General features: G+C 46.7%; 1 protein-coding gene and 1 pseudogene across 3 annotated transcripts in view; both read left to right on the forward strand.

Moving 5' to 3' along the window:
* Chd9 (chromodomain helicase DNA binding protein 9) overlaps positions 1-19,059 on the forward strand; it is a 227,019-nt gene that overhangs the window by 9,656 nt on the left and 198,304 nt on the right. For all 3 annotated transcript variants that reach the window (XM_031340823.1, XM_031340818.1, XM_031340824.1), the window contains exon 2: positions 10,353-10,483. The gene's annotated coding sequence lies outside the window, so the exon portion shown is untranslated. The remainder of the gene's footprint in view (positions 1-10,352; positions 10,484-19,059) is intronic.
* LOC116067859 lies at positions 8,690-9,228 on the forward strand (annotated as a pseudogene).

The raw sequence follows: 19,059 nt of genomic DNA on the forward strand, positions 1-19,059 counted from the left end.
GAAATCCGCCTGCCTCTGCCTCCCAAGTGCTGGGATTAAAGGCGTGCGCCACCACCGCCTGGCCTTTATTTTATTTCTTATGATCACTGCATGTGTGTGGTGGTGGTAGTGGCAGGGTCTATGTGGAGGTCAGAGGACAGCTGACTCTCTCCTTCCACCATGTAAGCAGAGGCTCAAACTCAGGTTGTCAGTTTTTCATGGTGCCTGGTGGAAGATGCTGAGCTGTTTTGCTGGTCCCTTTTCTTGTCTTTTTTGAGATGGGAACTCATAATGTGGCCCAGACTGGCTTTGAACTTGAGGTAATAGTCCTACCTCTGCCTCCCAAGTACTAGGATTATACTTGTATGCCACCATGCATGCAAGGTCCCTTGATTTTTTGTTTTGTTTTGTTTTGTTTTGTTTTTGTTTTGTTTTGGGGGGGTTGTTGTTGTTGTTTGGTTTGGTTTGGTTTTTTTCCAGTCGATCTATACCTGCTACCTCTTGGCTGTTATGCTTTCTCCTGGAGCCTCCTAGAATAATCTCTCCCCTTTCCATCACAGCAATCCTGTTTGACAGTTGATGACAGGATGCCAGCCAAGTCTCCCTGGATCTTTGCTCCTGTAGTTTGAACATTGCCATTTCCTTCAGTTTGTTCTGTTCTTCATCATTGGCATCTTCCCCCAAGCGCAGGGGTCTCCTTCTTCCTTATTCTCTTCTCTTAAACTTACAATGTTGGTTTTGTTATTGATTTTTTTCTTTCTTTCAGGGTCATTTTGGGTCAGGAGATGACTATGGCTGGGTCTTAGATGTACTGAAGGCTCGCTGCTTAGTCAAGTCAAAAGGGAGGCAAAGGCTAGGGAGAGGCTCAGTGGTATGACACCTGCCTGTCATGTGCAAAGCCTTGGTCTCAGTCCCCAGCACACTCCTTATCTTAAAATAGGAGAAGGAGCCATGCTTACCCATAAAGGAGAAATCCCTCCTGGTCCAAATCATACTAGGCTGGAGGTTGGTGGTCCAGAATCTTCGCAAAGCAAGAGCGGAGCTTCTTCTGTGTACTTGGAGATAGTCCAACAGAAAGGGATGGGCCAATCCAACTTGCCAGAGGTTGGTGACTAAGCCAGACCACAAACATTAAATCACAATGGGAGAGGGAACTGTGAAACAGCCTGAACCCCTTCTGTGAACTCCGTCAGCACATTCCTCATCCTCCATGCAGAAGGCCACATGGAAAGGCACGCTCTAGCTAGAAGGTTGTTATTCACGGAAGCAAACCAAAGTGGGCAAGATAAATGACTTCATGTCCAGGATATCCTAAGATATTTGCACCCTCTAAGGAGAGCTCAGAACTGCAGGTTCCCTGGCAGAATTCCCCACCCCGGTGCCTGTGGCAGACATGACTGGTCAATTACCGACCTAGTTCCTTCCTGTTACTCCAGGTACCAGGCTGAAAAAAACCTCATGACTGTCCTGAAGGGGCTGGTGAGGTGACTCAGTGAGTCAGGTCCCTGCAGTGCAAGTATAGAGATCCGAGTTTGGATCCCCACACCCTCATAAAAAGCCAGACATCATCGTGTGTGTGTGTGCGTGTGTGTGCGTGTGTGCGTGTGTGCGTGTGTGTGTGTGTGTGTGTGTGTGTGTGTGTGTGTGTGTGTGTGTGGTGTGATACCAGTCCTAGGGGTATATGGAGATGGGCAGATAGATCCCTGCAGCTTGCTTCAGGCTCCAAGTTCAGGGAAGACACTGTCTTAGTCAATTAATTGGGATAGGGCTGTGAAATGGCTCAGCAGGCAAAGGCGCCTGGACAATAAAAGCCTGAGGAGCTAAATTCAATCCTGGAACTCTTGTAAAACATGGAAGGTGAGAACACATTCCACATTGTTGTCTTCTGACCTCCATATGGTGCCAGGGCATGTGCCCCCCCCCCACCTCATGATGATGATGATGTTTAAAATTAAAACATAAGGTGGAGAATGGTGGAGGAAGAAGACCACCATGGTGGAGCTCTGGCCTCAGCAGGCACATGCACAGAAAAGCACTCCTGCACACATAAGCATGCACACACATGAGCACATGCATATAACACACCAGGAGGTCGGGGGGGGGGGGGGGGGGGGGGGGGGGGGGAGGGAAGGTAAGGAGGATGAAAACGGGAAAGAGAGAGACTTCCTGGAAGCTCTGGCCAGACCTCAGAGTTGCTTGTGTTGCTTAACGAAGTTTCCAGAGTTCCCATTAGCCTGGACAATGAGAGACAACACGAGCTCTCAGAGGCGTCCCTTGGCGCTGCTCTCGAGCATCTACCATATTATTTCTGTCTGCCTATTATTTCCACAGCATTCATTAATACAGCCTGCCCGTCCGCTTGCTTTTCTCTTTTCTCATTGTCAAGTCTTGATTTGATTTGCAGGCCTTGCTTGGCCAGCTTTGTCTCGAGACACATCCTGTCCCTTCCTTAAGGACTTTGGCAGATTGGTAACCAGGGATGTTCTATGTACGGCTCCCACGGGCGAATCACACATTTTAACCAAATGTCTAAGTTCGAGCAGCAATTTCTTGTAATCAGGAAGTGCTTTGCTGGCTGAGGATGTAGCCCAGTTGTTAGAGTGCCAGCCCATCCTACAGAAAGCCCTGGGTTCTCTCCCCAGCTCAACATAAAACCATGTCTGTAATTCTGGCATGTGGGAAGCGGAGATGGGAAGATCACAAGATCAGGGTCATCCTTGACTGTGAGTTCAAAGCCAGTCTGGCCACATAAGACCCTGTCTCCAAAAAAAAAAAAAAGAGAGAGAGAGAGAGAAAGAGTTTAATGTGATGTAGACTTTGTTCTGCTATAGAAATGACAGTGTTGCAGGAAATTGAAGGGGTTTTGTTGTTTTATTTTCAGTTTATTTGTGAGCAAGTGACAGCGGGTGTACGTGTGTAGGCATGTATAAGCCACGCCGTAGTGAGCAGGTCTGTTCTTCCCTTCCGCCTTGTTGACACAGGGTCTCTGTTGTTCCTGTTGCTGGGAGGCTTACTTTAGGCTGCTTTCTGCCCGTCACCTGGTAGGACTGAGTTTACAGATGTGCGTCCACCTTTTGCTCCCGGTTCTAGGAATCAAATTCAGGACCTGAGACTTGCATGGCAAGCACTTTTACAGAGCTATCTCACTGGCCGTGCTGCATGACAGTTTTAAGCCACTAGTGGCTGTTATCATTCAGCTCGCACCTCGGTATGATTTACAGGGGCTGCCGGACCTCCGTATGATCCACAGGGGCTGCTGGTTCGTTTGTTTATTTGTTTGTTTGTTTTCCGTATTGTTGTTTTGTTTTCCGTGCTAGGGATCGAGCCTCAGGCCTCACTCTTCCCTAAGTTTGCTGCTGTTGAATATTGCTTTTGGCTCACCAGAGAGCTAGCTAGCATTGTTAGCCATGCACGGTAGTCTGTTCTTATAGTCCCAGCCTCTGGGGTGCCAAGGCCAGAGGAGCTTGACTTCATGGTTAGTGTGTTCTGAAACAGGGCAAGACCTTGTCTCAAAACAAAACAAAACAAAAAAATCCAAAATACATAAATAACAGAGAATTTAAATTCCTATTATTTTGAAGCGAAAAGATCTTTGCATAACTTTAGAAAGTGTCCAAAGGCTGGGGATGCAGTACCCTCTAAGAGCACGATTCTAGCATGCCTGAGGCCCTGCCTTCCATTCCTAGCACTGTACACAAAGCACAAGCTACCACAGCTCTTCTTCTCATTCACACTGAGAACCTCTGACTGACCCAAAAGAAAAAGAAAAGCCATGTGGAGAACCTGAGTGTGTGGAGCTTCTGAGCCTCCTTGAGCCTCCCCCCCAACCCCCAGAAGGAAGGTGGCCCCTTGGCCTAAGGGAGAGGTCCAGTCTAACAAGGAAAGCTTGATTCTCACCCTGGGAAAGCTACCAGTCCAATGGAAGAGGCACCATTCCTAACCTAGGGGGCGGGGGAGGAGGGGCAGGTCTGATAAAGGAGAATGCATACTTGGTCTGTGGTCCATCTGCTAGTCAGCAGGCAAGGTGGGAACCGGCTTCAGCCTAGATCTACATTTGGGGGCAGCTTCTGAAGATGGGCTCAGAAATTTTCTTTTTGTTTGTTTGTTTCGAAGATCGATTTTTATTTTTAATTATGTGTAGGTGTGTCTGTGTCTGCCTGTGGGTGTGTGCGTGTGAGTGCAGGTCTGAGGCCGGAAGTGTCAGATCTCCTGAAGCTGGAGTTATAGACAGTTGTAAACCTCCTGATAGCGGTGCATGCTGGGAGCCAAACTCTGTTCCCCTGGGAGAACAGCGAGTGCTCTTAACCACTGAACCATCTCTTCAGCTCCAAATTTGCTTGTTTTTAATAGAACACACACACGCGTGCACACACACACACACACAGAGCTTTATTATTGCCTTATTTGGAGACAGGGTCTCCTTGGTTTGGCTGTCCTCAAACTAACTGTATGGACCAGGCTGGCCTCAAACTCACAGAGATCTGCTAGCCCGTGCTGCTTGAGTGCTGGGATTAAAAGCATGTGCCGCCATACCTGGCCTTATTTACCTTTTTAAAGATTGATTTTGTATTTGTGTCTGTGTGTATGTGTGTGTGTGTGTGTGTGAGAGAGAGAGAGAGAGAGATTGAGAGAGAGATTGAGAGAGAAAGAGAGAGAGAGAGAGAGAGAGAGAGAGAGAGAGAGACTAATGCACATGTGCCTAAATGAATTATCTGCACTACACTTGTGCAGGAGTTCTCAGAGGCTAGAAGAGGGCATCTGATCCCTCAGAATGGTTATGAGCCACCTATGTGAGTTCTAGGAACCACCTGAGCCGTCTGCTAGCGCAGTAGAGCTCCTAACCACTCAGCCATCACTTCAGTCCCCAGGAGATACCTTTGTGGAGTTGATTGTCTCCTGTCTTCCACCATATGGGCTCCAGATATGAAGCTCAGATCACCGGGCTCGGCAGCAAGCTCCTTTGCTCTTTTGTTCATTGGGCCGTCTCTCAGGCCCAGTATGTATTTTTAAAATTATTTAAAAAATAGTTTAAATGAACAGAATTGATACAGTAATCCAGCGTTCTCCTGCTTCAATATCTACAGTTCAATTATCTTACAATTATCCAACAATGACACCATGTGTGGTATATTTGTTACAAACTAGTATTAATACTTTCGTTGGAATGGTGATGGTACAGGGCTTCAACAGGCATCCTCTCTAACCCCAAGACCAAACACTGACTCATTTGTTGTGGTTCTGAGGACTAAACCCAGGTCTCATGCATGATTAGGCAAGTGTTCTAACCACTGAGATACATGTTCCATCCCTGCCCTTGGAATGATTTCTTAAAATGTATTGATGTTCAAGGTCCCTAGAGGGCTGGTTCCTGTCCCAGATCCACCTCCTGCTGGCTGGCTATGCTCCTGAGCAGGTTGCTGAATCTCCTGAGCTTCACTTTTCTCAGCTAAAGAACTGAACCAATATTGCCACCTGCCACTGATGCTCCTTGGGTGCCGTGCACCTAAGCCTGGCCCAAACAAGCATCAGTCCTCGCCAGTGCCAGCGTTACTCTGGCCTGAGGGTTCCTTCTAGATTCCCTTCTAAGGTAACAAGACTCTCGTTGCAGTGAGTCAGCACCCCTCTGGTCACCTCCTCTTCCTTCCCATCCAGAATTCTCACCCACCTTCTGCCTCACGCCGAATCCTTCTGACAGGCAACGTGTCTTTCTTCTCCATGTGCCCACCACCAGTTCACAGGATTCCTCATCCTCTCCAACCCACCAGGCCCTCCACCTCTGCTGTCATGCTGCTCCAGAGCCAAGCAGCATGTCCCCTTCCCTCCTTGGAGCAGCCAGAGTCACAGACACACTCCTTCCTCTCAGCACCTCACCACCTCAGACCCTGTGACAGCCAGGCCTGCAGGCCTGCCCTGAGCAAGGCTCCCTCCCCTCTCATCTCTCTCTCCTGCCTGCCAGCACTGACCTCCTGGTACAAGCCTGTGGGGCTTGGCACCTGTGGTGAGCTTTGACAAGACAAAGACTCTGTGTCACTTCCATTAATTATATCTGTGTGTAAGTATGAATTTTCTAATGGTAAAATGGATGTCACAAAATTTACAATTTTAGCTTCTAATTGAGGTGGCTCTTCGGCCTGAAGCCAGGGAGTTGTACAGGGTGTGTGTTCTGTGTCAGAACTGTTGTTCCTATCTGCTTGAAGTGTTGATGTTTTTCTAATTTTTTTTCTTTTTTTGGTGTTTTGAGAGAGGGTCTCCCCCCAGAGTTAAGATTAGGGATACGTACCACCACACCCAGCTTCAGGCACCAAGTTCTTTTTCCATGTATTTATTTTCCATTTGTGTAACATATTTGGAGACATGGCTGCTCATATCCTTTACTCCTGTTTTACGGGTATGTGTGTGTGTTATGCATGCATGTGTGTGTGGGTGCATGCACATGTGTGTATGTAGTACACATGCACGTGTGTGTGGTGTGTGCACATGGACATGTCTGTGTGTGTATGCACATGTTTGTGTGTACGTACATGCATTTGAAGGCTAGAGGTTCACTGCAGGTGTTTGTCCAATCCTCAAACTTTTTTTAAATTTATTTATTTTATGAGTACTTTGCCTGCATGTAGTGTGTGTGTGTGTGTGTGTGTGTGTGTGTATCACATGTATGTTCAGTGCCCACAGAGATGAAAAGGGATCAGATTCCTAAGGACTAGATGGTTTCCAGCCATCACATGGCTGCTGTGAATCAAACCTGGATCCTCTGCAAGAGCAACAAGCATTCTTAACTCCTAAGCCATCTTTATAGCCTTTCTGCCTTATTATTTGAAACAATGTCTCTGATGAGCCTGGAGCTCCCTAGAGCTAGATATGATAAATGCCAGACCAGGTTTTTGCTTAGCTCTTAGGGATCTAAAACCTCATATTTTCTTTTAAAAAAAAAAAAGATTTATTTATTGTTATATGTAAGTACACTGGAACTGTCTTCAGACACACCAGAAGAGGGCATCAGATCTCATTACAGAGAGTTGTGAGCCACCATGTGGTTGCCATCTAAACTCAGGACCTTCGGAGGAGCAGTCAGTGCTCTTAACCTCTGAGCCATCTCACCAGCCCCCAAACCTCATTTCCTACAGAGCAAGTACTTAACCAAGTGAGCCACCTCCTCAGTTCTATTTGCCTGAGTTTTAATCTGGCTGGGTGATTTGTGGCTGATTTGTAGGTCTGTCATAGATTGTGCATATCAGTTCCTTGTCAGATGTGTGAGCCTGTGTCTTAGAGTTACCTTGGCACCTCTTCCTGTCATTTGAAATCCATAGGCTTTTTATTTGTTGTAGTTGACTATTTTTATTTATTTTGAGGTGGAGTCTAACTCTGTAGCCATTCATGGCCTGCCGGGAACTCATTGTGTAGCCTATGCTTGTCTCAAGCTTTCCTTAATCTTCCTGCCTGAGCTTTCCAGGGGCTGAGGATACAAGAGTGTGTGCTACTACAGCAGGCTCAGAAGGTTTTGTTTTTGTTTTGTTTTGTTTTGTTTTGTTTTAGAGACATTGTTTCTCTGTGTAGCTCCAGCTGTCTTAGATCTCACTTTGTAGACCAGACTGGCCTCAAATTCAGAGATCTGCCTGCCTCTGCCTCCTTCCTGAGTGCTAAAAGCATGCGCCATTGCACCTGGCTTAGAAGTCTTAAATTTTGATGAAGCCTTAATTCATCTGTTCAGTTCTTTTGCTGTCTGTGCTTTCAGTGTCATGTCTAAGAAGCTATCCCCAAGTGTCATGCTGTGAAACTTTTTCCCATTATCTCCTTGGAGAGTTTTAGCTTCCACGGTAGGATTCAGGCCTTTGATGTATCTGAGCTCATTTCTATGTGTGATTAGCAATCAGGACCCAGCGTCAGTCTTTAGTACGTGTATGTCCAGTTTCCCAAATCATTTTTTGGAGATCCCATCCCTCTCCAAAAAGTTCTGGCATCATGCTGAAATAGGTTGATCAAACCTGCAAGGGTTAAGTTTCTAGGGTTGCTCTTTCGCTCCATTGGTCTAGGCGGCTTCCTTCACACCACTACCACATTGTCTTGAATACTATGGTTCTGTAGTACATTTTGAAGTCAGGATATATATAAGCCTTCCAATTTCCTTTTGGATGATTTCAGCCACTTAGTCCTCTGAGATTCCTTATGAATCCTAGTATGAAATCTCTGTTTTTGCCAGACACAAGTGGGGCTAGTACACATATATCCTTGGTACTTACAAACTAAACCTGGAAGATTGGAGTTTGAGGCCAACCTGGAAGCAAGAGTCTGTCTTAAAATAAAAACTGAAAGGCATGGACATAGAGCTCACTGGAACAGCACTTTCCGAGTGGGTACAAGGCCCTGGTTTGGAGCCTTAGAACTGCAAATGAATGCACAACACTATGCCTAGTATCTTTATGAGGCTCCCTCTGGAGCTCAGTGGGAGTCATATTAGCATCTCATATCAAGTCTTCAGTGCCTGGGACATGGGGGTCTTTCCATTTCTTTCTGGGGTGATGATGCATGTGTGTGGTATCCACATACCTAAATATGTAGGTGTGTGTGTGTGTGTGTGTGTGTGTGTGCGCGCGCGCGCGCGCGCGCGCGCACAGATACTAAGAGGAGGGTGCCAGGTGTGATGTTCTATCACTCACTTTGAGAAACGGGATCCCTTCCTTTTGTGGGTGGTAGTGAACGTGGCCAGAGTGGCATGAGGGCCTTGGGCACATTTCTGGGGTATCAAGTAATGGGGTACTGTTTGCCCACTCTGAAATGCCACTCTCCACCATTGTACTGAATATGCACCTTTGCACTCTGTGTTAGCCAAGTCCTGATGATGGTAGTTCTTGTCCCAGCTGAATAAGATAAAGTTATCAGGAGAGATGGTGGAGACAGTGTACTGGGGGCTGGTGTTTGAGAAGCAGCCGCTGCATGTGAAGAGCTTCAGTATCTATGGGGCTGCACTCCCCATAGGACTCCCACTGTGGCACACACATGGACAGTGAGTACCGGACCAACCACAGCAGGCACCATCTCACCATGCTACCAAGTCATGGGTGCTTAATCACAGTGTGCACTCACTCTAACCAGCAGATCATGAAAGTGGAAGAGGTTGCAGCAGGCCAGTGCTGTGGGCCGGCCCTCAAGCAGTTTCAGGACTCCAAGATCAAGTTCCTCATCTGTGGTGCAAGCGCAAGCTTCGCCTTATGCCAAGAGGCCAACAGCTTCTTCTACACTCAGACCTGCTGAACAAGTCTCCAGAGAGAGAAGAAGAGGAGGTGGAGGACGAGGAGGAGGACGACGAGGAGGGGGGAAGAAGGAGGAGGGAAGAGGAAGGAAGGAAGGAAGGAAGGAAGGAAGGAAAGAAGGAACAAAGGAAGGAAGGAAGGAAAGAAGGAAGGAAAATTGTTTAGTGGATTCATGTGTTTTTCCCAGCTACTTAGGAGACTAAGACCTTTTGAACCCTGAGTTCAAGACTAGCCTAACTACAGAGTAAATCAGTTCTCATTCATATCCTGCCCTCGCCCTTTCTTCCTTTACTCTCCTCTTAGTGCTGGGAATGGAATCCAGGTACTAAGAAACTTGAGGCAAGTGTTCTACGCAGTCACACCTCCAGCCACCCAGCTACTCTCTCATTTTCTCTTTTTAAATAAATTTATTCATTTTTGTGTGGGAGGGGGGTGTAGTGTGTGTGTGTGTGTGTGTGTGTGTGTGTGTGTGTGTGTGTGGGTGAGATGTGGTGTATGGGGTTTGGTGGGGTGTGAGGACCAGAGAATGACCTGTAAAGGAGTCTGTTCTCTCCTTCCATCCCATGACCTGGGAGATAGAACTCAGGTCCTTAGGCTTGGTAGCAAGTGCCTTTGTCTACTGAGCCATCTCAATGGCCCCTTTCCTATCTCTGAAAAAGGCAAAAATCCCAAGCGTGAGTTCATTTATAATCTGAGATTGTCCTGGCCATTCACCCTGCTCTCTCTGTAAGGAACAGCCAGGGGATTTCTCTTCCTGGGTTAGGACTAGAGAGCATAACACTGCCTCAGGTAGACCCAGCAAAGGGACTGCAGAGGCCCATTACTGCTCTACGCCTAACCAAGCTATGTCTCCAGCCCATGCCATGGAGAATAGTCCGAGCCTAGATGCCCCTAGAGCCCCAACACCACGGAGACCTCCCACCTGCCGCAGGAACTTCAAGTCCAAGAACAGGGGAAGGAGCAGAACCAGGACCACGCTGGGGACAGAGACAGTCAAGGGACAGTGCTCCCAGCGCCTGTGCCTGGGAGGTGTCCTCTTGGGTCTCCAGTCTGCGGTTCAGTGACAACAGACACGCTTTCAGTTCTTTTCCAAGCCTTGGATTTATTTTGCTTCTTGTTTTTCAGGCCTGTGGGACACTTATATAGCACAGACACACACTGCCTGTTTTGTGGCACTCCTGATGACTGCAGAATTCCTGGGCTCCAGAGTCTGAGACAGCGTCTGGTCTGTCTCCTTTTCTACCTCTTCCTCTCAGGTAAGTCTGCTGTCTTCTTCCGAGCTGGAAGCCCCCTCTGCCACAGGGCCCAGCTCCCAAGCGCTTGTTCCACCTCAGCTGCAGCTACCGCCAGCCCCAGCCAACTCCTATTCCCATTGCCATGGCAACCAAAACACGGTTCCCATTCCTGCCTTTCTACTTCAGAAAGGAAAGCTATGACCCCTCTCCTCTCTGCTCTCCTGCTCACTCTCTTTCTTTGCTGTCTTTTTGGCTGGCCTAGAGCCCACTGTATGGAATGGGCTGGCCTCAGATTTGTGTCATTTCTACCACCTGAGTGGCAAGAATACAGTCATGAGCCACCGTGGCTGGCTTTTACCTCCTTGTTGGTTGTTTTTTCGAGGCAGTCCCGGTTGTCCTGGAACAATACATAGATCTCGCTGGCCTGGAACTCACAGACATCTGTTTACCACTACCTCCTGAGTTATTTCAGTTTTTATATTGTGAAGGATGGCTTTGTGCTTTGCCAACCGGGAGCAGGATGAGGGCTTTTGTTACAGTGTTGCAATGGTGCTAACTTGCAGCATTGAGTACCTGGTTACTTACCTTCTCGTCTGGAAGGCCAGAGATTGCCGGGAAATATATTGTCATTATGTATCATCTATGAAAGCGAGCCCCTTCCCGGGGAACACATGCTTTTTAGGTTGATTGAGCGAGATTGGTTACATCCTGGTATTAGGTAGATTTGAGCTCTTTGGCTTGCATTAAGCTTGCAGAACCTTGATATGTGGTGTGGAGGGCCTAGGAAAGCATTTTCCTCAGGCACATCCTTGGTGTCAAAATGTTCTTACTACATTTGTCCTCGAGCACATGCTCAAGTACCATGGTGCATGTGGGGGTCAGAGGGCAATTTACAGGAATTGGTTCTTTCTTTCTGCCATGTGGGTCTTGAGGACCAGATTCAGGTCATCAGGTTTAGAAGCAAGTGTCTTTACCTGCTGGGCCATCTGCTTAACCCAATATAAAATGTGGTCCCCAAAAGTTGTCTTTGTACTTTCGCATATGAACCGTGACTTGCACCCCCCCCCCCCGTGTACGTACACCATGCATGTGTGCACACACATACAGACACGTACACACACTAACTACTTTCCTGTTTGTTTTTGAGACAAGACCTGAAACTTGCTATGTAGACCAGATTGGGCTTGACTTCACTGCCTCTGCCTCCCAAATGCTAGGATTAAAGGTGCGCACCATCATGCCAGGCTTTAAATACTTAAAGATAAATAAAAATAGGAAAGGAAAGAAATAGAAAAAGGAAAGGAAAGAAAAAGAAATGGGGGAATTGAGAGATCGCCCAATGGTTAGGGCCACTTGTTGCTCTTGTGGTGATCTAGACTAAGTTTCCAGCACCCACGTGGTACTTCACAACCGTCATTTTCTCCACTGCCAGGGGAGCAGACATACGTCTTCTAGCCTCTGCAGGGTATAGGCATGCATGTGGTACACATCCATCCATGCAATCAAAAGATACACACAATTAATACAAATGCATCAACACTATGTATTTAGTTAAAAACAAAATAAAACAAAGCACAACGCACACTTTGGGAGCACTCACCTAGCATGCGTGGGGCCCTGAGTTTTCTCTCTAGCACTGAGAAAGGAAAGTTGATGCTGACCTCTGTTCCTCTCCACCCTTAAGTACACGAGAGCAAGCGTTCAGCTGATACTTTTTGTGTTTAATTCATGTCTTCGCATAAAATGTTTCCTCGAATGATTTCCTCTCCTGGCATCTGGGGCTGCAGTCTTGAGTTAGGCATCTGGCCTTTGTCTTGGTCCCTAACGTCAGAGTACTTAAAGCCTTGGAGTTTCCTGAATGATTGGCATTTATTATTCTAAGGAGCCCTCTCCACTCACTCCTTTCATTATGCTAATATACCCAAGGCGAGGCCCCTACCTAGTCCCTTGCCAGGCCAGTCACTTAAGAATGGAGTGATTAGAGACTTGGAACTTTCTGGAGCCCTTGTCTACCTCTCTTTGGGAAGGATAGAGGAGTGCTGGCAGCCTAGGAGGGTTAGAGACCATGGGGTGAACTGACAAAGCGCTGGGCAGTTGGCTGGCCCAGAGGTAGGTGAGGCTCTGCTCCCTGCCTCACCTCACCTGCCTAGTATTGCATCCCTGCCTCACCTCATCTGCCTAGTGCTGCATCTCTCCCATTTGACTGTTGCAGACTTGTATCCTTTATAAAAAAAAAAAATGGCAAATGCAAGAAGAGTGGTTCCCTGTGTTTCGGGAGGCTGGTTAGCCAACCAGCCAACCTGAAGGGTGTCTTAGTTAGGATTTCTATTGCTACGAAGAGACACAATGACCACGGCAACCCTTATAAAAGAAAGCATTTAATTGGGGCTGGGTTAACAATTCAGAGGTTAAGTCTATTATCATCATGGCTAGAAACATGGGGGGATGCAGGCATGGTGCTGGAAAGGTAGCTAAGAGTTCTAGATCACGATCCGCAGGCAGAAGGAAACTATGAGCCACACTGGGTGTAGCTTGAGCATATGAGACCTCAAAGCCCACCCCAGGGACACACTTTCTACAACAAAGCCACACCTACTCCAACAAAGCCACACCTCCTAATAATGCCAAGCACTCATGGCCAAGCATTCATATACATGAGTATTAATCCCAAAGATTCAAGAGGAAAGACTACCTACCCCAATTATCATGACCAAATTAATTAAATCAAGTTTTTAAATTCATGTACACGGGCTGCGACCCCCTAAGGTGGGATTCAAGCGGTCAGCTTTTGAGGAGGCTGGAAAGATGGCTTAGCAGCTAAAAGCATTTGAATGCTTTTCCAAAGGTCCTAAGTTTAATTCCCAGTAACTGCATGGTGGCTCACAGCCATCTGTAATGGGATCTAATTTTCCCTTCTGATGTGCATGAAGACAGAACACTCATATACATAAAGTGCATGAATAAATAAATCGTTTTTTAAAAGGTAGGGGGTCAACATTGGATGTGGGGGAAAATAAAGTTTTTATAGTTCAGAAGTAAGGGGTTTTCTAATTGGGGAATTTGATGGGCAAATAGGCGGGGTTACAGGAATATAACATAATAAGGTGGTCTTAACACGTAGTCATAACAACAGGTAGTCATAACAATATTTTGAAACAAAGGTAGGGTTTCAAGATGATTATAACAACTTTTTGAAACAAAGACATGATTGTTGTTTCCTGGAACAGGCAGTATAGAACCATTTGTAGTTAAGGTTGCAGGTGGGGCATAGCCCAATCCTTGAGGAATAAAAGGTCTAATCATAAACAGGAATGAACTAAATTTGTCTTTGCTAAAAGATAGCTTTCAAGCCTAGGATGGAGGCAGTCTGTTTCATCATAGCGTTTCTTTGTGTAGCCCTCCTGGCTGTCCTGAAGTTCCCTCTGCTGACCAGGCTAGCCTCAAACTTAGAGATCGGCCTGCCTCTGTCTCAACTGAGTACTGGGTTAAAGCATTTGCCGCCACTGCCTGGCTTCCCCTGAACATTTGTTAGAAGTCTCTGTCTTTGCAATGCTGAATACTATTGCATTTTGATATTTATTTATTTATTTAGAGACAGGATTGCTATATAAACCAGGCTAGCCTCAAACTTGCAAGGATCCTATCCTTCCCAAGTGCTGGGATTACAGGGCTGTAAACCATGCCAGACCTACTTCATGTTAGAGGTACTATGTATAAAATCTGTTTACCTATTCATTTCTAGATGTTCACTTGGAGCACTTCCATTTCTCTTTCTTTAAAAAATAATAAGCAGGGCAATGGTGGCGCATGCCTTTAATCCCAGCACTTGGGAGGCAGAGGCAGGTGGACTTCTGAGTTCGAGGCCAGCCTGGAATACAGAGTGAGTTCCAGCACAGTCAGGGCTACACAGAGAAACCCTGTCTCGAAAAAACAAAATAAATAAATAAATAAATAAATAACATAATTAGCTTTAATATTTTATGTGCATGATTGTTTTGTCTGTATGTTTGTATGCATATCATGTGTGAACTTGGTGCCTAAACAGAGGGCTTTGACTCCCTTGGGACCAGAGTTACAGATGGTTGAAGTCATTGTGTAGGTCTGAGAATCGAACTCAGGTCCCTGCAGGAACAATAAGTGCTCTTAATTGATGAACCAACTCCCCAGCCCTCTCTTTGTTTTCTTGAGACAGAACTTGTGACCTGGGTTCACAGTTGTCCTGGGGTGTGTGGAGTTTTTGAAATACAGATGGTGTTTGGGACAGAGCCTTCAACCTGTGGGCTCTCATGCCAACCCTAGGTAGTCACTGTCAGAACTGAATTGCATTGTAGGCACCAGCTGGTGTTAGAGAATTGGTTGGCATAGAAAATGCACATACACACATTTGCTATTAGATGAGGGTTCTCTGGGTAGAAACATTGGGGAGGGGCACATTTTGGCAAGAAAGCATTTTTAAAAATTCACTAACTCATTTCTGGCCCTACCTGTGCTCCTGACAATATAGATAAGGAAGAAACATGTGTAAAATACTGGAATTGGTTACTGGTATAGTATTCTGTTTTGTTTTGTTTTGTTTTTAAAAAGAGAAGTAGAAGAAAAAGGGGTGTGTGTGTGTGTGTGTGTGTGTGTGTGTGTGTGTGCTAGTGCTAGGAAAATAGTGTGAGCGCAACTCCAACTGGGAGACAATGTTTGTCTATACTTAGGTCTTTGTCTCTATAGCATGCTACCCCGAACCCCTGCTGTCCAAGTGAGGAGGTGGGGCTTTTTAAGTCACTTGTGGTGTGTTTTTGAGCACAACATGGGGGGAAGAGACCGCACAGTCTGTTCAGCTCTCCTCATGAAAAAATACACGCTGGGTTTGACTGAATGACAAGAAGAGAGCTGCAGAGCCAGGAAGCATAGTAAAGACCGTGACTCTCTGCAAATGTGCACAGCCCAAACAGCTTTTTCCAGTCTGGAAAAATGAAGAGATTTGTCTGTGCAAAACCAGCCAAGGCTCAGCCCCTCCTCCCCTGCTCCTGCCCCACCCCCACCTTCTGGCAAGGCCTCCCACCCTGCCCCAGACATGCAGTCATAGCTTTCAGCCTGTGTAACTTGTAGTTGCCCAGGAAATAACATTGCCCAGGCTCTGGGGACACGCATCAGCCACTCCCAGGCAGCTTTCCGGGATATCTGTCTGGGTGGGGTTTGCCAGGCATCCCTGACCTTGGCTAAGGCTGGCTCACAGCAAGGTTGTGTGGAAGGTAAAGTTGGTTCAGTGTCTTTTCTAATAGTTTATTCTCTGCTCTCGCCTTCCCCCTCTTCCCTTCCTCCTCTGCCTTTGAAACAACCTTTATCTCATTTCTACTTTTATTCGTTGGTGCTTGGAAGGAGACTAGCCAAAGGTGAGAGTGTAAAAGCATTCACGGTGAATAAAAGTGGACTGAGAAGGCTCCCATCCAGACGAAAGCAAACTTGGTCCGTGCTGAGTCTCCGTATTCGAGAGTCCTGTAAGGTCTGGTTCCACACCTCGTCTAAGCGCTACATTTGCATAACGATTACTGTGCTCTTTGGATGGTCGTCCCAGGGATAGCAGATCAAGAAGGCACCAAGGCACCCAGTCCCCTGGAACTGACAAATCCAACCTGGGTTCTGGGTGCTGGGAAGAGCCCTGGAATTGGGATCAGCATTTTAATTGGTTGAAGGTTGAATAGGAAATGTTTGTGTTCCTCCCTGCTGGAACCACAGCACCTCGTTCAAGCCTGTCCAGACCGGTAGCTGTGTCAGTGAGTGCATGCATGAAAGAGCCGATAACCTTAGGTACTTTTCTTCCTTAGACCTCAGTTTCTTGTATAATAAAATGTAAAACTGGGCATGGTGATGTATGCCTATAATCTTAGCCAGTGGGCGATTGAAGCAAGAGGATTGGAAGTTCAAGATCATCTACTACCTTGTAGTAGAAGGCTGGCTTGGACATACTCAGACCCTTGTCTCAATCATAATGCAAAGTGGGTGTGGCATGTGGCTGAGGATCTATGTTGATAATCCTCAGGAAACGAAGGCAGAGAGATCCAGGAGTTGAAGGCTAGACTCATTTCCGTTGTGCTAGTGGGGTGCAGTAGTAGAAGATGCCCAATTGTCCTTTGTAAATGGAAAGTTAATAGTCAGGTTGTCTTAGACTCTGCTTTTGATCTTTTGTTTGATTGCATCAAGGTTTCCTGCATCTTCTGCTGGCCTTGACCTTACTAAGAACAGGGAATGACCTTGAACTCCTGAGTTTTTTGCCTCTGTTTCCCCAGTGCTGGGATTAGACATTTTTCACACCATGCTTCTATGACGTGTGTGTGTGTGTGTGTGTGTGTGTGTGTGTATGTGTGTGTGTGTGTGTGTGTGTGTGTGTGTGTGCTCACACGTGTATGCGTATGCACGTAGATTTCACAATCCTGCCCTTGCCCCTTGAGTGGTAGGCATGACAGTTGTGACTGTTGAGCCACTATGCCTGACTCAGGAGAGACTTCTTTCTTGAGGAGTTGAGGTTTCAATATAGCCCTGACTGTCCTGGAATTCATTCTGTAGAGCTGGCCTCCAACTCAGAGATCCACATGTCTCTGCCTTCCAAGGGCTGGGATCAAAGGTGTTTGCCACCACCACCCTGCCAGAAAAGGTTTTTTAAAAATGCTTTTAGCTAAGTGTTTTTTAATTTGAGAATGTTCTCACCCTTGGCTGATGGCCACTACCATGTGGGCTCTATACCTGGGCCCAGAACTCCCCCAGATCCCTCCCAGGTAGAACTTGCCTTAGCTAAAGCAATAGAATTTCCCCAAGCGCTGGAGGACCCAATCCCCAGGTCTTTGTCGCCAATGTCTCCCTACCTGACAGGCTCTTCTTCCCTCTTCCCTATCCTGTCCCACTTCATCTTTCAGATGTCAGCTAGGACAATTCTCTCTAGGATACATTCTCAGCTCCCTACTGCCTTTTAGACCCAGCTCCCCCGGGTCCTCTCTACTTCCTCTTCCAGAGTGCTTACTCTGCCAAATGGCCTTGCTGATCGCTTGTCAGCCTTCTTTTTAAACTGTGGGCCCCTGAGGACAAGCTTATCCCCCCCCTCGACTTCCGCTGTATTGAATATTGAGCCTAGGGCCTTGCTTATGCTAGGCCAGCTGGCTAGGCCCTTCTTTTTACTTTTCTTATTTTGAGACAGGGTCTCACTAAGTTGTCCAGGCTGGCCACATACTTGTGATCTTTTTACCTTAGTTAGCCTGAATTATATTTGTAAACCATCAGGTCTAGTTTTTTTATTTTTGGCATTGCTTAGGATTAAACTCAGGCCTCATGCATGCTAGGCAAATGTACCACAGAGCTACCACACCATTGCTGCAAGTTCCACTGCAGATCACAGTGCCGGGTAATAAAAGTGTCCCCAAACACATTTCTAATGCATCTAGCATTGAGTTGGGAAGTGGACAGTGGGAGTCATAGAGGTGACATTTACTGAAGTAATGAGAACCAGCACTTGTACCAAAGTGGCCTGCACACACACCAGGACCGTGACACCTGCGTACACACACCTAGACATGCCTGCACACAAACCAGGACTGTAGTACCCTCCTGCACACACCCAGACATGCCTTTGTGCTCCCTGCTGAAGGTAGATGCTTACGCAACACACTCTCCCTCGCTCTGAAATTTCACCCCTTGTCGTCTCCCACTCATCTCTCTCATTCCTTAATATACAGAGATTGGCAAAGCTAGAACAACCTACCCGGCAGCAAAACGGTAGCAAGCAATGCCAACAAAGAAATAGATCACCCTGGCCTACTTACCTATGGTTTGCCTCCTCCTCCTAGAAGTGAGAACTCTGCCTCTACCTGCTTCTGCCTCCCCAATGTTGGGATTAATGCATGCACCAGCCTACCCAATGTTATACTCTTTTTTTTGTTTGTTTGTTTAAGTTAGGGTCTCCCTATGAAACCCAGACTGCTAGGAAGTCATTATATAACTCAAGCCAGCCATTACTCAGGAGCCACCTGTCCTCCTCCCACTGTGTATACCATCACAGTACACCACTGTACCTAACACTGTGTGCACCACCACAATATACCACTGTACCTCCTACTGTGTGCACTGCCACAATATACCACTGTACCTCATACCATGTGCACCCCCACAGTATATCACTGTAGCTCATACTCGTGATCATTCATAGCCCCCCCTTCCTGTTCTGTACTTTAAATTCCAGCATCATTCTATTATAAAAACAAAGAATGGAACAAACAAACAGGACTTATTCTAGCTGCATGTGGTGGCACACACATGTAACAACAGCATTCAGGAGGGTCGACAGAGGCAGGAGGATCTCTAAGAGTTTAAGATCAGTCTTCTCTACATAGTGAGTTCCAGGCCAGCCAGAGTTACTTGGTGAGACCCTGTCTCAGAAACAACAACAACAACAGCAGCAACAACAACAAACCCCCCTTGTTTTTATGATGTATACAGTTCAGGAAAACACCTGAATTTTTAAAAACTGAATATTGGGGCTAAAAGTATAGCCAGTATACATAAGGACCTAACTTTGATCCTAAATACCTTTAAAGAGGAGGGGGGGGGAGGAGGAGGAG

Source organism: Mastomys coucha, unplaced genomic scaffold, assembly GCF_008632895.1.
Source record: "Mastomys coucha isolate ucsf_1 unplaced genomic scaffold, UCSF_Mcou_1 pScaffold22, whole genome shotgun sequence".
Lineage (NCBI taxonomy): Eukaryota > Metazoa > Chordata > Mammalia > Rodentia > Muridae > Mastomys > Mastomys coucha.